Source organism: Sus scrofa, chromosome 3 (genome assembly GCF_054392235.1).
Source record: "Sus scrofa isolate SSC_HxYL_T2T_F1_AM1 chromosome 3, Sscrofa_HxYL_maternal_Yorkshire_Landrace_v2.0, whole genome shotgun sequence".
NCBI classification, from domain to species: Eukaryota; Metazoa; Chordata; class Mammalia; order Artiodactyla; family Suidae; genus Sus; species Sus scrofa.
The window spans coordinates 88,199,793-88,219,726 of NC_139385.1; the positions used below are offsets into that span (position 1 = coordinate 88,199,793).

The 19,934-nt window shown below is 40.1% G+C and overlaps 1 protein-coding gene across 26 annotated transcripts in view; it reads right to left on the minus strand.

Annotated features, from left to right (window-relative positions):
• LOC110259998 (uncharacterized) overlaps positions 1-19,934 on the minus strand; it is a 494,473-nt gene that overhangs the window by 218,596 nt on the left and 255,943 nt on the right. For 12 of the 26 annotated variants that reach the window (XR_014839728.1, XR_014839740.1, XR_014839721.1 and 9 more), the window contains one exon: positions 5,471-5,544. The exons of the other annotated variants lie outside the window; for them this stretch is intronic. The gene's annotated coding sequence lies outside the window, so the exon portion shown is untranslated. The remainder of the gene's footprint in view (positions 1-5,470; positions 5,545-19,934) is intronic. 26 annotated transcript variants of the gene reach the window in all.

Sequence of the window (19,934 nt, forward strand, 5' to 3'; positions counted from 1 at the left end):
AGACGCTAAAAGACTAAATACTTTTATGTAAAAATGACAAGTTTATTTACAGAGTGATGAGTTTGCCTGGGAAAGAATTTAAGAGCGGCTTACTTGAAGGTGTGGTCTCCTCTAATTAAAACCTCTCATAGACCATCCCACCTGTTGAAACACCCATGATGTAAGAAGAAGGGGCTTTCACTGAATGATTTCTGGAAACTCTTCTTCCGTAATTCCTTTTCAGAATTACACAACATTAAGATTAAAGACAGGCTTTAGAGAAAAAGTACACCCTCCATTCCTAACCCACCCAGCCCTCCCAACCTTGGGTGACTACCCTGCAAGGAATAACTGGGTGTACCCATGGCTGGTTCTGGCAGCTCCCTCTGGACTGCACCGTAAAGAGCTAGCGAAGCCAGTGGCTCCTCCTGCCCTCAGCAGTCTCATCTGCCCACTAAGTCCCCATGAGCTACCAGTACAGGTAGGTCACTCCTCTGAGCAGCTGGCATAGGCTGTAAGATGTCTCTCCTCTCTGGCAGGGCACCCTCTTGATAGCAAAAGCCCTCATTTTCATACTCTTGGTAAAAGGCTCCCAATTCCCCCAAATATTTATAAAAAGTAATGGAAACAGGAGAGCAGGGTTCCTCTCCAGGAGCATGACTCATAGAGTGTCCAGCTGTGCCCGATCGCCTGCAGGCCTCTCCATGAGATGGCAAATGAAAGCAATGGCACTTATCCCACTGATGACCCTCTGCCTGTACGTTCCCGCATGTATCACACAACATGCATAGCTCTTTCCTGGGTCCTCACTCCACACTAGAATAAAAGGTTTCGGCACTGATTCAGGCTTCTCTCTCTCCCCTCTCCCCCTCTTCCCTTGTGATCTCTATCAGGCTAGTCACTCAACCTCCACCGCAAAATAATATACTATCTTGGACTTCCCCTACTCAAAACAGTCTAAAGGCTCTCCCATACTTATGAAATTTAAAATGCATGAACCGGCTCAGAAGGCTCATCACATACTGTGAACTCGAATAACTTTCCCATCATTATTCCCCCACTACTCTGTGCAGCACTGGTATCATATTGTTTTATCTCCCAATTTATAAACACATTTTGAACATCCCAACAAGATTCCTGAAGTCAAGATACAGTGTGATATTTGATAAAACTTGTTTACTTATTGGAATTACCTGGGCAATTGTTTACAGTTTCCCAGAATTTGCTCCAAGAAAACTTGACCCTTTAGCTCTAGGTTTGGGGATTTGCCTTTTCACAAGTATAAAATGTGATTTTATCAGATTAATAAATTTTGGAAGTATGATGGCTAGTAAAGAGAAAGAAACAGCCTTCTCCTATCACGTTCTGTGCAAAGCCTACCTGTCCTTCAAAGCCTAACTCCGACTTCTCATTGCTGAAGTGAAGTCCATTCTGGCTGCAGTGTTCTCACCTTGCCTTCTGCTCACTCTCACTTGGCACAAGGCAGTCTTTCCTATGGCCCATGCTGCAATTTAACTCTCATGTGAGATTAAGAGCCTTATCTCATTAACGCAAGAGATACCTGTGGGGGGTGCTTTCAAAGTGCAGATGTCAAGGAGGCTTTGCTCCTATTGATTTTATCCAGAAGATAGAGGGTAATGTCCAGGCAACAGCATTTTGAAAAAGCTTCTCAGATGATTGGGGTGAGGGTCCACCCCTCTTTTACTCTAGCTCACACTAACTTCTTCAGGAATCCTGCAGCTGACCATACCATGAGATCTCTGAAGGCAAAGACGGTGTCTGATACCTCTTTCTCGTTTTCACCTGGTTTACACCATCACTTTGAATTCAGTCAAATGAGTGTTCAATCAAGATGCATGGACTGTTTGAAATGCTGACTGATGATCAATTGAAAAGGGTAAAAAAAATGGCCTCTGCAGTGGCCAAGAACTAATTTTCATTCAGCTTCTATTCCTAGTCCATGTACACTATACCTATTTACTATAAATTCTGAAATGTCTCACGCATCTAGTTGTTCCCCATGTGGGAATGACACTCAAAACACCAGTAAGAGGTGTCATATACATCAGGAAGATAGATGGCCTCTCACTTTTCCCAGAGCACACACCGAGGGCTCCCTTACCCATCCCAAGTGTCACTTATATGGAATATCTGAAGCCATGTCTAGAGGCACTGTCAACATGAAACTCCAACTGCCATGGAGCTATCTCAGGGGCTGCTCTGACATCCTTCAATGTAATGACCATGTTTTATGTAATGATCTTACATTAAAACAGGTGCCATCCAGCAAGTGACAAAACCAGCAAAGAGCAGTGCATCACGGGGGTCAGTCTAGCAATGAAAATAATATGGCAGCCCAGACGGTGTACTCTATAATTTTGACACTGTAGGAAAGTCTTTGTATGCTAAAAATCTCCTCTCCTGGATGGCCAAGGAATCTGTTGCAGCAGTTCCATAAAATGTAGTGTGTTGTTAACAAACAGCAATCAGGCATTGACAGGACATGGTGATTGATTTGCCATGTTGGTTTCAGTTACCCATCAGGGCTCTGAGGGAAAGGAATGTAAGACAGGTAAGTTTTGATTGATGAGGAGATACTGGTAAGGGGAGTAGGGCTAATTATGGCATGCCAGTAAAGGTCCTGGCTGGCAAGAATATGAAAAGGCTGAGAACCAGAAAGAGCTAGGGAAGGGGGTGATGAAAGAAAGTGATTAAAGAGCCGGAGGGACATGAGGCTGACTCTGAGTGTCATCATTCCAAAAGGATGGGGAACATGGAGGTATGCTGTTTGGGATTATGAAAGTAGTGTTCTAGGAAACTATGTGAATCTAAGTCCCACGATGTAAAGGGACCATATCTGTAAACCTCCAGATAGGAGTAAAGTCTGATTCTTGTTTGTAAACTATTGGTTTAACTTACATACACAGATCACCCAACACAGATGAGGGGCACCCAGGGACCTGCTTACTTCACTTCAAATGATGGTATTCACTCATCTGGACTCCGAGGACAGACTTAGTGTAAAGAGACCCTCTCATAATTGAACTGTTCTTTAGTGGAGCCACATAAACAACTCAACCTCCCACTGAGCTGAACTCGCATCACTGGAACTACTTATGTGGAAACAAATTGTTTCTCACTATTTTTAGAAAATAAGAAAACTTGAAAGGCCAACAAAATAAAGAAAGAAGGAAACAGAGAGAGGAGCTGCAAAGACAAAGAGAAGAAGGAAGGGAGGAGGGAGGGAAGGAAAACGGAGGGAGGGAGGGGACAGAGAGGGGGGAAGGGATCCAGTGTTTCAGTCATAGTATTCCCAGGGGAGGGGGGTGCCTAAGCGGAGGAAAAATTGATAGCAAGAGCCAAGAGGTAAAAAAACAAAGATGGATGCAGTCTTTCCTACGGCCACTCTAAAATTCTACTCTTTGTCAGCTGCTGCCAGGGCACTATTCTGTCAGCAAAGGCTTTAGAGTTGATATGCTAGAAATTTTCCTGGGCCACTGGAAATTAATGACTCCAGAAGTAGTCCATGTTTTAACATAAACCAGAATTCTCTGTGAATCCTAACTTCCCTATCAAAAGAGGATCCTTTGTAAGCTACTGTATTTATGTGCCTATATCAGGCCTCTTCATAGAGAGGTCATGTGAGGGATGCAGTAACACTTGGAATCTCAAATAAAGATGATCTTGATCACCTTATTCAAGGCTCAATCACATACCGGTCAGACACCCCTAACCTTTGCCCAAGGGGAGAAATCTAAAAGTGGCATTTCTATAATGTGAACTCTAGGTCCAACTGGCCTTCTGGACACCCCCACCCCTGCCCCAAACAATACATAATTGCTAAAATCTTGACACACCCCTACCTGACCCCCAATCTTCCACCCTTCCCTCATCCCCGTACCAAGAAGCCACAAACTTCTGCAGAACTGGTTTGGTGAAGTTGTTGAGTGCAGAAGTTCACTCCATCAACACTAGATGGTTCAAGGAAAATACTCAGCATTAGGTGGGAAGTAAAGACACTTAATAAAAGAACGTGATTTGGACAGAATTTCAAGATAGACACAAACATCATATGCCTCACTGATGAGAAAGGAATGAAGTCAGAATCCCTCTGGGTGTGGCAGCATAAGGAAGGAGGCACAGACACTTTCTCTGTGACTAAGAGCTCTCAAAAAGCTAATACGAGTGTGTAATCCTGAAAGTGGATTCTTCAGACCTGAAGTGTAGACGCTTAGTAGATGACTACTAGACAGTATTAGAGCCTGAGATTTGGATCTCTCTACAAAAGGTATGCAAGGGGAGGTAGTTCAGAAGTGATAATTTTGAAAGCATTCAAGAAACATGTAATGAAAGTATATCTTGATATATATTCTTACTTGTTTTAATCTTCCTGGCCATGCTAACAATTAAAGATCAAGAACTGGCACGTAATTTACAAGTTAATCTGTCTAAATCCTTGCCTCTCTGTAGGCAATGTTTCACCCTCATTTACCCATGAAAAATAACACCCTGAAAACATTAAGTTGAAGGTACATGGTCACATCTGTAGTTAACAATCAAAGGCAGGGGCGAGTGGAAGGTACTAGAGCTGGTGTCTTAAAAGAGCTCTCAATTCCTGGAGACCTCATAGAATTCTTTTTATAATCACCTGAAAGAATTTCTATCAGTTTAGTTCTTCCAAGCACTAGTCTAGATCACTGCCTCTCAAACTTGAGCATGCATCAGTCACCTGAAGAACCAGTGGAAACATAGATTTCTGAGCCCCAACCCTGGAGATTCTGACTCAGTACATCTGGGTTGGAGACTAAGAATTTGCAGTTACAGCAATTTCCCAAGTGATGCTGAGGCGGTAGACTTGGGAATGGACTAGATCATTCCTTGGAGTCCATTTCCCGAGATCATTTCTTGGGGTCTGATTTTTGTGCCTGGTAGGCTGCCTCAGTCCAATTTATTCTATTCAGGAGGGGGCAACTTCCCACCCAGGTTGAGGAATGTGGCATAAATTTCTGTGGCCAGTACAAAGAGGTCCATGGAGGATTTCCTGTCGTGGTTCAGTGGTTGGTGAATCTGACTAGGAACCATGAGGTTGTGGGTTCGATCCCTGGCCTTGCTCAGTGGGTTAAGGATCCGGTGTGCCATGAGCTGTGGTGTGGGTTGCAGATGCAGCTCAGATCCCGAGTTGCTGTGGCTGTGGTGTAGGCCGGTGGCTACAGCTCCAGTTCAACCCCTATCCTTGGAACCTCCATATGCCATAGGAGCAGCCCAAGAAATGGCAAAAAGACAAAAAAAAAAAAAAAAAAAAAAAAAAAGAGGTCCATGGAGTGATGGTGTAAAGCAGAGTCAAGAAAAAAATTCAATTCAAACATACCAGCCAAAGAGCTGAGAAAATGATGCATGTGTTTACTTGTTTTTCAAACTCCAAAAAGTCTAAAAACAGGCTTTGCTTTAACCTGACACTGAATCCTATGGGACATGGAGTAGGTACTCATACCTTAAAAATAATCCATGGTTTCTATAAATGTGTTCTTCTTCCCTCCTTTCCTTCCTTCTTTCCATCTGGAATCACTGAATTAAAAAAAAAAAAAAACTTAATTCAATTGGCAAAATACAAATTAGAACTAACGTCAAGGCTACTTACTCTAGAGGCCACCGTCCTGTTTTTCCTGAGCTTTTTCCCAATGAAAAGGAATGGAGGTCCATCTTGGAATTGTCCCAGCACCCTTTACAATGGTAAACTCCTGTGGCTCTGGCCCCAACTCCACTCTGTCATTAAGTAGGGCTTTAGGGTCTGGCCAGCACAAAGACAAGGACAGTTATGAAAGTCAGGGTGGGGGAATCATCCATCTCGCTGTCAATGGCATGCATCACTCCAATGCTTCAAGCCCTATATACACACATCATTTTGGGTGATTTATGGCCCTAATTAGATCCCAGTGGCAGTATTCCATCAGCTAACAATGCATAGCCTAATCACCTTTTCTTCATACAAATGATTTCCTTAACTTTGCATGCATAACTTAACAGCTTTTATTTTAAAAACTCATGTTAACAGCTTTCCTGTGGTAACCAGTAGGGGTGCTATGATAAGAATCTAATTTGCTGTAAAAATGACTCATTTGTCAAATAAGCATTAAAATAATTGTTCCCCTTTTGACTGTTACCCTGCTGTTTCCAGTCATTTTCCAAAACTAAATTATTTACTCATTTGAAAGTTCAGCTGTGCATATTTTAATTGATATTCCCTCATAGGACTCATATTGTTAATGACAATAATTAACCCGAAAAGGCTGCTAAATAATTATGCTAGAAAGATATGAAGTATTTGCACAGAAAGTAAAATCAGCATTTGAAAAACTATCAAAATGTAAAACTTTCATATTTTATGGCAAAGCACAGTAATAGTTCATAATCAAATTAAAGAGAGAAAGGGAAAATGTAGATTATATGATTTGATGCAGAATACTTTATGTTTTCAATACAGAAAAGTAGTCTAGCTAACAAGATTACTCTGTCATCTCAGTAAGCTCCCAACATTACTATTCTAGCTGGCAATATAAACTGCTCTCCAGCACTTAGTATGGCTTGGAAAGGGAGCAACCAGCGCTTAATAATAATAATACCTAACACATATTCACTACCTATTAGATAAATCTCCCTGTGATAGACTCAACAAACCCCACACACTTCCAACAGAGACATAAGCACTAGACATATCGCCACCCTTCCCCAAGAATGCAGCTGGCTCTCCTTTTGCCAAGAAGTTCTCAGCAGAAGTAGCAAGTCCTTACTCTCTGGGATCCAAAGCGAGCTGCTGTCTCCAGATCCTTGTCAAATGAGGCAATGAAGGAACCACAGAGAGTCTTAGACTTATTTAGATATGATCTTCCCTGGCCAGTCTACCAGGCTTCTAGTTCCTGGAAGCCCACAAGGCTGACATTCCCATGGAGATGACTAGACATTTACCCAAATGGACAGTTAGGATTGCCACATCTCATCTACTATCCTAGCCTAATAGGAGTCTTGAAGGTCAGGACCTGGCCATGTACACTCCACAAACACTTTTGAACTAAAGCAGAAAGCAGTTTTATAAAATAAAGGTATGAAAGTGCTAGAAATTCACTTAAGGGTATATTGGTATATCTCCCATATGGCAAGAGCAGCCAAAAAGGGCATCAAGAAAGGCCTCTGTACTGGGACTGGGAGTTTGGAGTTACTAGATGCCAACTTTTGCATCTGGAGTGGATAAACAATGAGATCCTGCTGTATATCTTGTCACTTGTGATGGAATATGATGGAGGATAATGTGAGAAAAAGAATGTATATACATATGTATGACTGGTTCACTTTGCTGTATAGTAGAAATTGACAGAACACTGTAAATCAACTATAATGGAAAAAAATAAATACCTTAATAAAAATGGAAGGCCTCTGTTATTGTTTCAATTTTATTTTTACCTTACAGCTGATACCACTGATAGCAAAATGATGCTATAAGAAAAGTGATGTTAATACTTGGTATTTACATAGTTCTATTTATTTTTGCTCACAGGTGCAAAGACTAATGCTAATAAGAGACAGAAAAATAACTTAATGAATGCATGGCCATACCAAACTTCCAGAAGCACTGCACACATGGAACAAATGGACAGGTGAATATGGTGCTAATAATTGTCATCAAATAAAACTCCAACTTGCACAAAGTATAAAATTTGATTTTAATATATAACTAGGTTGTTCATTTGTTGTTATCTATATCATTTCATCAATACTCATTCTTTACAAAAACATGTAGCAGCTATTCTGTGCTTAGCACTGGCAATATAATGGTCACAGGATAACCAGGGGCCCTACCCTATAAGTTGCTTACATTCTAGCAGTTAACCAAAGGACATGCAAACTTATTTCCAGTCAAGATGGTGAAGAGTAACAACATTTTAATGCAATCCCTCTCTCCAAATCTGCAGAAATAATACAAAGCCATAAATGAACTCAAGAATTAAATATTCCTGAACCAGAAATACAAAGAGATGAAGTTGGCTGGAGCAACTAGCCAAATGGGCTCCAGGTCTGGAAGCAAACATTGGAGCCATAAATTCAGTTCCATATTAAAAAAAGAGGCTGAAATTAGGGTCTGAGCTGAAGTTACCCCAATGATAAAATGAACTGAGATTGGAGGTAGGAGAGTACTGCCTATTTTGCCTAGCTCTATGGCTATGGACTTAAGTAGGAGGGTAGACGCATATTCAGCTTCACAAATAAGAACTGAGCTAAATAAGCCATCCACCAACTCAGTTCCTGGATCTGCCACATTCACAATATTAACTTAAGGAGAAGTATTAAATGTTATTATTATAAGATCTGATCCTGAACTTGGGACAGAGGGAACAAAGGGTAGTAAGGTAGAGGCAACCACAAACCCACTAGACAAGGAAAGGTGATTACTGAAGGAAAGAAAATGTACTTGCAGGGGCCCATTCAAAACAAACTTACATAACAAAATTCCAAAACATAAGAGATAATCTAGTGCTAAATACATCAGAAAAAATTAGCACTAGAAAGGTGGATTTATTCCCAAGTTGATTATATAGAACATCATGACAAAGATTTTAAAATAGGTAGATTTAAGGTATTCAATTGAAAATGAAATAATAGTCTTTTAAAGACAGGAAAAAATTGTGAAACAAGAAACAGGCAGAAATAATATAAGAATATTTGAGTCTGAAAAATAAACAAGTAGAAATCTTGGCAATAAAAATATAATCACTAGTATTATTAAAGAAATTCATATAGATAAATTAAAAATCTAGACCTGACACAATCAAGAACAGAATTCTAGAATGAGAAGATATTATGGAGGAATGTGTGCAGAACAAAGCACAGAGAGACTAAGGTAACAACATGAAAGAACAGTCATGAGATACCAATTCTCAACTGAGATGCACCAACGTAGGGGTTAGCAAACTATGACCGAGTCAGATACAGCATCTTGCCTTTGAGACAAATGCGATTTTTACAGTTATTAATGTTTGGGGAAAATCAAAAGAAAATATATTTTGGTGCATGAAAATTCAATTTTCAAGTATTCAGAAGTCAAGTTTTATTGTAACACAACCACAATAATAATTGCTAATATGAGAAAGAGAAGAACAGGTGAAGAGCACATAACATTTGAGGGCTTGGTAAGTCAGGGAAGTTTTCTCACTTAGGAAAGATCTTAAAAATCTTAAGATGACTGGGAGTTAGATGGACGAGGGTGATGAAACACAGAAGAGAGAATTCTAAGCAAAAGGTATATCATATGCAAAGGCCAGAAAGTAGGAGGGTGCACAAAATTTCAAAAAGTGTGTGCAGCTGGCAAGTAGAGGCTTAGGTGGGGAAGAGCAGGTTCGTAACAAATGAAGCTAGAAAGGCAAACCTGAGCTAGACCATTATGCACCATATATTTTTTATTTTATTTTGTCTTTTTATGGCCATACCCACGGCGTATGGAAGTTCCCAGGCTAGGGGAAGAATTGGAGCTGTAGCCGCTGGCCTACACCACAGCCACAGCAATGCCAGATCCAAGTCATGTGTGCGATCTACACCACAGCTCACAGCAATACCGGATCCTTAACCCACTGAGCGAGGCCTGGGATTGAACGTGCATCCTCATGGATACCAGTCAGATTCGTTTCCGCTGAGCCATGACGGGAACTCTAAGAACCACTTTAAATCTTACCAAGAACTATGGAGATTTTCCATAGGCAGAAGGGAAGGTTTTGGACGGCATTAGGTAGACAGCAGTGTGATCATGTATGAACTTAGAAAGATTTCGCTGGCAGCTGTGAGGAGGAAGGCTTGGTGTGGGTAAGACAGGTATGGTTGCATGCAGATAAATTTGGCTGCAGGAAGCTGAGGGACTTACTAAATCTTATGCTTTCCATTTTCTCCATGAAGTCAGATGCAGGGTCATCTGCTAAGATAAATGGGAAGATGGTTGGCTAGAACATGCAAAAACAGTGGAATTTCATCATAGCTGTCATGCAAAATAGAATAAAGAGAGAAAGAGCTGACTGGGAAAATAGAAAAGGGCTTCTAAGCACATCAAGATTGGAGACCTTGAATTTTTAGCAGCCCCGTCTACTCAGCAATCTGCTACAGGCAACAAAGTGGGTCAAGAACCCATAGTTGAGGGCTTTACTTGGCATATAAAATAAAAGGATAATCCACCCGAGGAGTTGAAAAGACTTTCAAAGAGTGGTTGAAAAGGGGCTCTGGAACCAGGATGAGTTGGGAAGAAAGTGAAGATGAGAGAAACCAGAGAGCTCGAGGGCTGGAAAATGCTAAGTGACCTGAATGACAGGGGCTCCGAGAGGCACCAAAAAGACAGGAAGACAAGGTTAGATTGTAGAATGGCACGGTTTCCTTGGCAAAGCAGTACTGGGTGACATGAACGTGTAGAGAACAGCTATAGGAGTAGATGGTTGAAGCCAAGTGGAAGCTAAAATTAGGAACTATGTGACTAAAGAACTGAGTGGCCAGGGTTATTAGGTCATTACATGGATGATATTTTCACCCTGGACAATGGAAAACCTTGACTAGGGATAGAGAAGATGATTAAAATGGCAGTGTCCTCAAAGATAAATAAATTATGATGCAGAAGGTGAAAAATTATAATAAAGAGAGGCAGAGGGCAAGCTAATTGGATTGTGTGAGTGGTGATTACATAGATATAACTGTGGCAAGGTCATAGTCTAAAAGGGAGCTTGAATGAGTCAAGGAGATGCTGATGGTACTTTCCAGACCAGAATCATATCATGTGGGGTGGTGGAAACTAGCTGCAGAAGAAACCATGTGTTCAACAGAAAGCCAGGTTTTTAGCTAAGAAGTAGAGGCCAGTTTGGAGAAGAGATGTGAAATGTACAAGAAAGAACTTATACCATAAGAAGGATTCTAGAGGCAAAGTGGAAAGGTTTGGTGCTGAAGATATATAAATGGAAAAGACAAGGACTCTCTCTCCAAGGAACTCTGCATCCATTCATCACAAGCCATACTGGAGCAGCCTCCAAGCAATCTCCTCATGACATCACAGTAGATGCTGAGAGCATTAGGGAAGAATGCAGTTCACAGCCACTTCTTGAGCAAAGACATGAAGTGGTGGAGGCACCAACTTCATGAGTCTCCTGCAATCAGAGAAATCAGGTAGCACAACATGCTGCCAATTCTCTGTACATATGGAAAAGGAGGGGATAACCCCACACCAGGTATCCCAGCTTCTGCTGTCACCAAATCCTTTTCTTTAAGGTGCCAACAATGGATCAATGAGCAAAGTGAAGAAGTACAAACGTCACCATCACATGAGTAACTGTGCTCTGCTCACGTGACTGCCTCCTCCACCAGAGGAAAAGCTCCTCAGATGTCCTCTTCTTCTGTACCTAATTGTATCTAGTACAGTGCTTGGTACACAGTACTCAATAAGCAGGGGTTGAGCTGAAATGAACAAGGAACATCTGTATGACAATTAATAATTGACCATGTAGCTCCATATTAATTATTGAAGGGTTATAACAACTTTGCAAAGCAATTATTCTCGTAGCTCTACTTTCTTGAATGCTCCCTACTAATCAAAATCAGTGTAACTATGTCTCTCACTTTACAGATTAGGGAAGTGAGGTTCAAAAGTTAAGAGATTTGCCTGGGTTATACAATTAGCTACTAGAAGCCTCCCAATCCTGGTCGGTTTCTGATATAAAATGTCGCCATCCACAACAAATTAATTCCTTCGTAGTCAGCGAGTGTGAGAAAGCATTAATGATTATAATATTAAGTATTACAACAGTATTTATAGTACAGTGATGATAACATATGAATTATTATTATTATTTTGTCTTTTTAGGGCCGTACCCGGGGCATATGGAAGTTCCCAGGCTAGCGGTTGAATCTGAGCTATAGCTGCTGGCCTACACCACAGCCACAGCAATGCCAGATCCGAGCCAGGTCTGCAACCCACACCACAGCTCATAGCAATGCTGGATACTTAACCCCCTGAGCAAGCTAAGGCTCGAACCTGTGTCCTCATGGATACTAGAAGGGTTCATTAACCACTGAGCCATGAGAGGAACTCATATATTATATTATTCCTATTATTATTACTATTTTTAGCTCCTCTGTCCTGAGTCAGGCCTTTACCATACAGTCTCTAACACAAGAACCTATAGGATATCTATCATTATTCCCATTTTATAAATGATGAAACTGAGAATCAGAGAGGTTAATTAATTTACCCAAGGTCACAGAGTAAGAAAGAGACATTGTCCAGCTCCAAACTAAAGTCTGTCTGTAGCCAAAGCTGGAGTCCTTTCTCCCATTCTCTTCTGCCTTACACAGCCCCAAAGTCAGCCCCAAAATGCTATCTTGCCTAAATCTTCATCTTAAATGTTCTGAAACTCTGAAAGCCAGAAAAAAAAAGTTTTGTAATATAAATCCTGAGAGTCACCATATTTATCAATTATTCATACTACTCATTACTTGGGGAATAAATAAGAAGGTGAACAGAAAACAGAAAGAAAAGATATTCATTCAACCTTTCACATTTTAGCACATTTCACCATGTGCTGCTCCCTGTTCTAATGACCGGGGGGATAAAGAAGGGAAGGAAACAGAGGAAATCTTGATCTTCATGGAACATCTATTCCAGCCAATCCCTGACCTCTGTGGTCCCTGCAGGGAAATCCCCTCCAGTCACTCAGAGATGTTCCCGCCTTTACAAATTATGCTCATGCTCTCAAGCCCCCAGGTCCAGGGAGAGGTAGGTCATTGGAATCAGAACCTGCACAGAACTGTCTAGGGGCTGGATTTTTATAAGGCTTAGGAAATTGTACCCACACAGCCGCTTGAGAGAATTTGCAGCCATCACTCCCATCAGAGGAGTGTGCACATGTGAAGAAAGCAGATGGTGAGCAAGCCTCAGAACACCGAGGCTGAACCACACATGCTCACAAGATCCACTGATCTCCCAACCTCAGCTTCAAGTTTACAGTGTGCTGAATTAAAGGGTTATGTTGAGATGTGCCTTTCAACCTCAGTCATCAGGAAGGCTGTGTTTCCTTTTAAAAGGCTTTTGTAACCCTGCCCACCCCTCCTCCCACAAGGGCAGTCATCCTCACTGCCAAGCCTATTTTTATGGTTCGTCTCCAAAACAAGTGCAAAATAGTGTTGGCCTCCAATGAGCCCTCCCTCTCACTGGCCATTGGGACACCATCTGCAAGTTGAGTGGGAACAGTAAACACTGCAGGTTAAGTAACTCATTACTAATATTTTCCTTGAGCTCTGAAACTTTTTAAACAAACAACAACAACAATTGTATCATAATAACCTTCCAGAGGTTAACAGCCGGCAGGTGGTCCAGCTCAGCGAAATGAAAACCAGACAGCTGTTTGATTATAAACTGTTGACTCTCATGGAGATCTGGGGAAAACTTCTTGCCGAAAAAGGGTCTTCTCTTAAAAATCCCTAATGAAACAACACATAAATGTCAAAATGACAAAAATAAGGAAGTGTGTCATAGACTAAGCATTTTAATGTCTTTTCTGGCTTCCTCCAGAGTGTACTCTGGATCTAGCCACATTTAATGGCACAGATTCTTAAAGAGGTGGTGCACAGCATGAATTTTTATGACCCAAATAAAACTTGGAGAGGGTCACTTTCTCTGCCATAGTCACTGTCCTCAACAGATGTGTGGGAGGCTCACATTTCAAATCAGCAACTGTCCCAGCATTTTACCTGGACCCAGAGGCTACACAGAGTGCACATGTGAAGATGTAAGAAAACCCTGAGGTGAGGAGCATTACCCTGTCTGTCTCCAAGCCATTAAGACATTGCAAGGATTCCCCTGGGAAGCCTTGGCAAAGCTAGAGAAAATTCCAAGGGCTGATAAAATGGTTCGAGAATGGTGGATGAAAAGTTTCTAATAAAAACCTTATATTAGCACCATACGGCCCCACAGATTGATGGCTTTAACAGTCTTTTTTCCTTGATGATGAAATGACACGCAGGAAAATTACTCTCTAAATCAGTATTTAATTACTGGTGTATTATATTACAATCAGGAACATTTCAGAACGTTCAGCAAACAAAGTTCAACCTTTTTATACTGAAATCTGCAGCAAGTGGTGAAATGCAAAAATCCTAGGATTCCAAGGAAAAAGAAGCTATGCAATGATAATGACCGGGGTTTTTTTGGAAAAGGAACAAAAATGAAAAGGGTGCAAAAGAACATTTCACTGCTCCTAGTTTAGTTGCAATAATTTAATAGAAAGGTAAGATCACAGAGTGTGAAAAAAAGCAGTTTTTTGGTTTGACCCATGTTTGATGGAGTGTTCTGACATGACCGTATAAGCAAAAGGTGGCAATGAGCCACATCCCCAGAAATAGAATGGAGGGAAGGGAATAGGAAGAAAGAAAGAGAGAGAGAGAAAGGAAGGAAAGAAGGAAGGAAGGGGAAGGGATGAGGGGAGGGGAGGGAAGGGAAAGAAGAGTCCAAGACAGCAGACCCTTGATACTTTCTGTTAGATATTTTTTTGTTAGTTCGTAGAAAGAGGAATATTGAGGGCATTATGCGTCTTTCTGATAAAACAGAGTGTAAAACTCTATTTTGAGGGCTTTTCATATCATCTTAGAGACAGACTATGGCTGCTTCTCAATTACTGGAGGCTCTGAAGATGAGACAAATGTAACTTAATAAATATTTATTGAGGGTCAATATATAATACGCACTCTGCTAGGGAATGTGGAGCTACAAAAATCAAGGCAGTTTTGACCTCGAAGTGCTTTCAATCCTCAAAGGGAAAAAAATGCATGAATAACTAACTAGAAAATAAAACATAAAAGCATGAAGACTATCTCTACTTCATTATCATGTTTGTTATATTTATATTTATTATTTATTTACGGAGCTTCCAGTAATGCTACTTGGGGGAAAGAGCCTTTGAACTTGACCTGAAAGTTTGAGGATTTCCAATAATGAAGGTTAATTCCAGATTAAGCGAAGAAGCATAACGTAAGTACAGATAATGAAAACTAGTACCAAATTTACCTAGTTACTATACTTTTCTTTATATGTTGCTCCTATTCATTTTAAAACTAAATATAAGGAGTGCCTATATACATGTTTTTATTTGTATAATAAAACTCCTTATTATTTTTAAAAAAACAATGTACCCTACAACAAGTAAGCTACAGAAGATATGTCTCAGCTAGCTGGAATTATTGATAACATAGCTATAACTCAACCTTAACACAGTATGCCCAGCACCTTCTGTCCCATGCATGAGCAACATCAATGAACAGTTCAGGCCTTCAAGCCTCACTGATATGCAAAGGTGAGATTTGCATGTTTTGTCACCCCCTCTCAGTCCCTTCCTCATAGTGTCTGGGCAGCAGCAAGCCTCCATTCTGCTCTGCTCCTTTTTGCTTGTTTATTTTGACTTTTCTTTTCCACCCCTACTGCTTCTAGCTTCTCCCACCAAAGAGCTTACATCACATTCTATCAGGGCCATGCTCCTGTTGATAATCATAATTCTTGAGATTAAAAAGACTGTATTTAATGTAAGGATAACTTGATCCCCTTGCTGTACAGTGGGAAAATAAAATAAAATAAAATAAAATAAAATAAAATAAAATAGAAAAGACTGTATTTAGGAGTTCCCTGGCAGCCTAGTGGTTAAGGATTTAAGTGTTGTCACTGCTATGGCTCAGGTTCGACCCCTGGCCCAGCAACTTCTGTGCGCCATGGGCACAGCCAAAAAAAAAAAAGAAGAAGAAGAAAGATTGTATTCATTTTCTGTGGCTGTCTTAATAAAGACCCTAGACTGGATGGCTTCGACTAGAGATTTGTTTTCTCACAGCTCTGGAAACTACAGGTCCAAGGTCAAAGTGTTATTAGCAGGATTGGTTTCTTCCACCTTGGACTCATAGATGGCTGTCTTCTCCCTCTGTCTTCACATGGTCTTCCCCCTACGTATGCCTGTATCCTAATCTCCTCTTCTTATAAGGACAGTTGTCACCTCGATTACTTCTTGAAATGCCTTTCTCCAAGTACAGCCACTGCCTGAGGCCAGGGGTTAAGACTTTAATATATGAGTTTTGGGGGGTACACAATTCAGCTCATAAGAGTGCTCAAGTCACTAAAATTCTCTGATCATTCATTTCCATCTCTGTGGAAAGAATCATAAAAGAATGACCTAGGATACAGATGGCTAGCAAAAACATGAAAAAATGCTCAACATCATTGATTATAAGAGAAATGCAAATCAAAACTACCATGAGATACCACCTCACACCAGTCAGAATGGCCATCATTAATAAGTCCACAAATAACAAGTGCTGGAGGGGCTGTGGAGAAAAGGGAACCCTCCTGCACTGTTGGTGGGAATGTAAACTGGTACAGCCACTACGGAGAACAGTTTGGAGATACCTTAGAAATCTATACATAGAACTTCCATATGACCCCGCAATCCCACTCTTGGGCATCTATCCAGACAAAACTCCACTTAAAAGAGACACATGCACCTGCATGTTCATTGCAGCACTATTCACAATAGCCAGGACATGGAAACAACCCAAATGTCCATTGACAGATGATTGGATTAGGAAGAGGTGGTATATATACACAATGGAATACTACTCAGCCATAAAAAAGAATGACATAATGCCATTTGCAGCAACATGGATGGAACTAGAGAATCTCATACTGAGTGAAATGAGCCAGAAAGACAAAGACAAATACCATATGATATCACTTATAACTGGAATCTAATATCTAGAACAAATAAACATCTCCTCAGAAAAGAAAATCAGAGACTTGGAGAAAAGACTTGTGGCTGCCTGATGGGAGGGGAAAGGAGTGGGAGGGATTGGGATCTTGGGCTTATCAGACACAACTTAGAATAGATTTACAAGGAGATCCTGCTGAGTAGCATTGAGAACTATGTCTAGATACTCATGTTGCAAGAGAACAAAGGGTGGGGGAAAAAATGTAATTGTAATGTATACATGTAAGAATAACTTGATCCCCTTGCTGTACAGTGGGAAAATTAAAAAAAAAAAAAAAGAATGTCCTAGGTATTTTTCAGTTCTATAGGACCATGGGAGAGATATCTGCATTTCTACAGCACGTCTCCTGGCTACTTCCTACGGAAATCGCCGGATTGTCTCAGGGCCTAATGTCAGCAACAAAAAGGCATGAAAGTCCCCACTTGATATTGACAAGGGAGCTGAGATTCAAAATGGCTAAGTGATCAGACAAATCTTCTCAGTTAGTTGAAACTGGAAGGCCTTTTATGACTTCAAATGCGGTGTCATATATAGAGAGTGAAAATAAGCTAACATGTCATCCCTCAGGTATTAAAAACATGAATTTTAACATTAATTTTCTAGACAGAATTAACCCCAAAAGAATAACCCTAAGGATGATCATTTAAGGCTGTTCCCTCGGAGTAAGTGCTCCATAGTATTTTCAAGATAGCCAAGAAAGTTCTTCTACTCAAGAATTTAACTTCCCTATTTGCTACAGGATGTCTGATAATTCACCCTTAGAACAGAAGTTCTGTAAAGTGAGGCTTTGTTTTGTTTAGTTTTATTAGTTTTAATAATGGAAATTCTCAAATACAAAAGTAGAGAGATTATATAATGAACCATGGTGTACCCCTCATCAAGCCTCAACAATGATCAATATATAGTCAGATGAGATAGGGCGCAGTTTATAATAAACTATATGGGAGAAAAAAATGGATATATGTATTTGTATAACTGATTCATTTTGCTGTACATCTGAAATTAACACATTGTAAGTCAACTCTACTCCAATAAATTTTTTTTTAAAAAAGTCTTAATTTCATATGGAAAAAAAATATATGGAGTCAATCTTTTTTCATCCTACGTAGTTCCTTCCTCCATGGGTAATTTTAAAGCAATTCTCAGATATTGTATGTGTAAATATTCCAACATAAGTATCTTTTTAAGATATAATTCCGAAACCATAATCAGACCTTAGAAAACTAACAATAATTTTATACAAATTAAATATAATGCGTTAAAAAGTTTATCCTCAAATTTCTCTTTTTTGAATTGAGGTATAATTGCCATATGACATTATATTAGTCTCAGGTAAACAATATAATGATTTGATATTTGCTATGTACTGCAAACTGATAACCATAATATGTCTAACTACCACCTGTCACCATATAGTTACAAAATCCTCAGATTTCTAACAATAATTATTTAACATCAAATATTCATTCATTTTTTTATATTTCCCCTATTATCTCATAATTTTTTGGTAATTTGTTTGAATTTTTTCCAAGTAAGTTCCAATGTACCAGTTATCTATTGCTGCATAACAAACCATTCCAAATCTTGGTGGCTTAAAATAACCATTTATTATTTTGCATGATTCTATAGGTTGGTTGGGTGATTCTTCTCCTGGTTCATACAGCTATATTCAGCTAGCATCTTGACTGAGCTGGAAACCAAGGCTTTCCTCTCATGCTGGAGGTCTTGATGGGAATGGCTAGAGGGCCAGGACCTCCCACACCCACCTACCACCAAACACTATCCTTCCTGCCACTTTCTCCATGTGTTCTCTCCCCAGCAGATACCTCTTTATACGATGACCCAGAGCTCTAAGACAGCAAAAGCAGATGATGCCAGGGCTAAGGCTCAGGCCCAGGACAGTGTCATTTCCACCACATTCTATGGTCAAAGTAAGTTAGGGTCAATCTATGTTCAAAAGGAGAGGAAACAGACCTCATCTCTTAAAGGGAGAAGGACATGACTGTATAGAAATAGAAGGAATTACTGGTGACCATCTTTGCAGGCAAATAATCACATGTGTCCATTGAAATTACTTGATATGTTTCTTAAATCATTTTTAACCTATAGGTTACTCCTTTAAATTGCAAATTTTTTTTTTGTCTTTTGTCTTTGTTGTTGTTGTTGTTGCTATTTCTTGGGCCGCTCCCACGGCATATGGAGGTTCCCAGGCTAGGGGTTGAATCGGAGCTGTAGCCACCGGCCTACACTAGAGCCACAGCAACGCGGGATCCGAGCCGCGTCTGCAACCTACACCACAGCTCACGGCAACGCCGGATCGTTAACCCACAGAGCAAGGGCAGGGACCGAACCCACAACCTCATGGTTCCTAGTCGGATTCGTTAACCACTGCGCCACAACGGGAACTCCTGCAAATTTTTTTTAAGAAATCAGTTGTTTGGTCTCCAGAGTTCTTCTGAATGCCTCTCCCTGGGTTTTCTAATATGTTCCTGTGTTCCTTTTATTCTCTGAAAATTAGTAATTAAATCTAAAGGCCTGATCAGATTCTGGTTTTTTTTCCAAGATGGAGTTGTATACCTCCATGAGGAGGCACATAACTTGGCTGTCTCTTTTATTATAATGTCATTAGACACTGATAATCATTATAACAGGGGGGTTCTGCAAACTATAAAGCCTATGGGCAAAATCTAGCCAGTGTACTCTGTTTTCATAAAATTTTATTGGCACCTAATCATGTTCTTTGTTTATGTATTGCCCATGGCTGCCTCCACATTTCAAGTGCAGGCTTGAGTAAATAAAACAGACTACATGTGGCCCACAAAGCCTAAAATGTTTGTTACCTGATCCATCACAGGAAAAGTCTGTTGACTCTTGATCTAGATTCATTCAGATTATGAAATTATAATTTTTCTAATTCTATCATTTCTCCTTTTTTATTAACTGAAATATTCCTATAAAAGAGAAACCTCTTATTAATGAGATAACTATGTGGTTATCTAAGTACAGATCATTTAGGAAGAGCAGGATACATGCTAGATTCTTTCCCTCTACTTACCTGTGGGTTTTTGTTTGTTTGTTTGTTTTGGTTTTTGTGTGCTTTTTTTTTTTTTTTTTTTTTTTTTTTTTGGTCATTTTTGGCCACC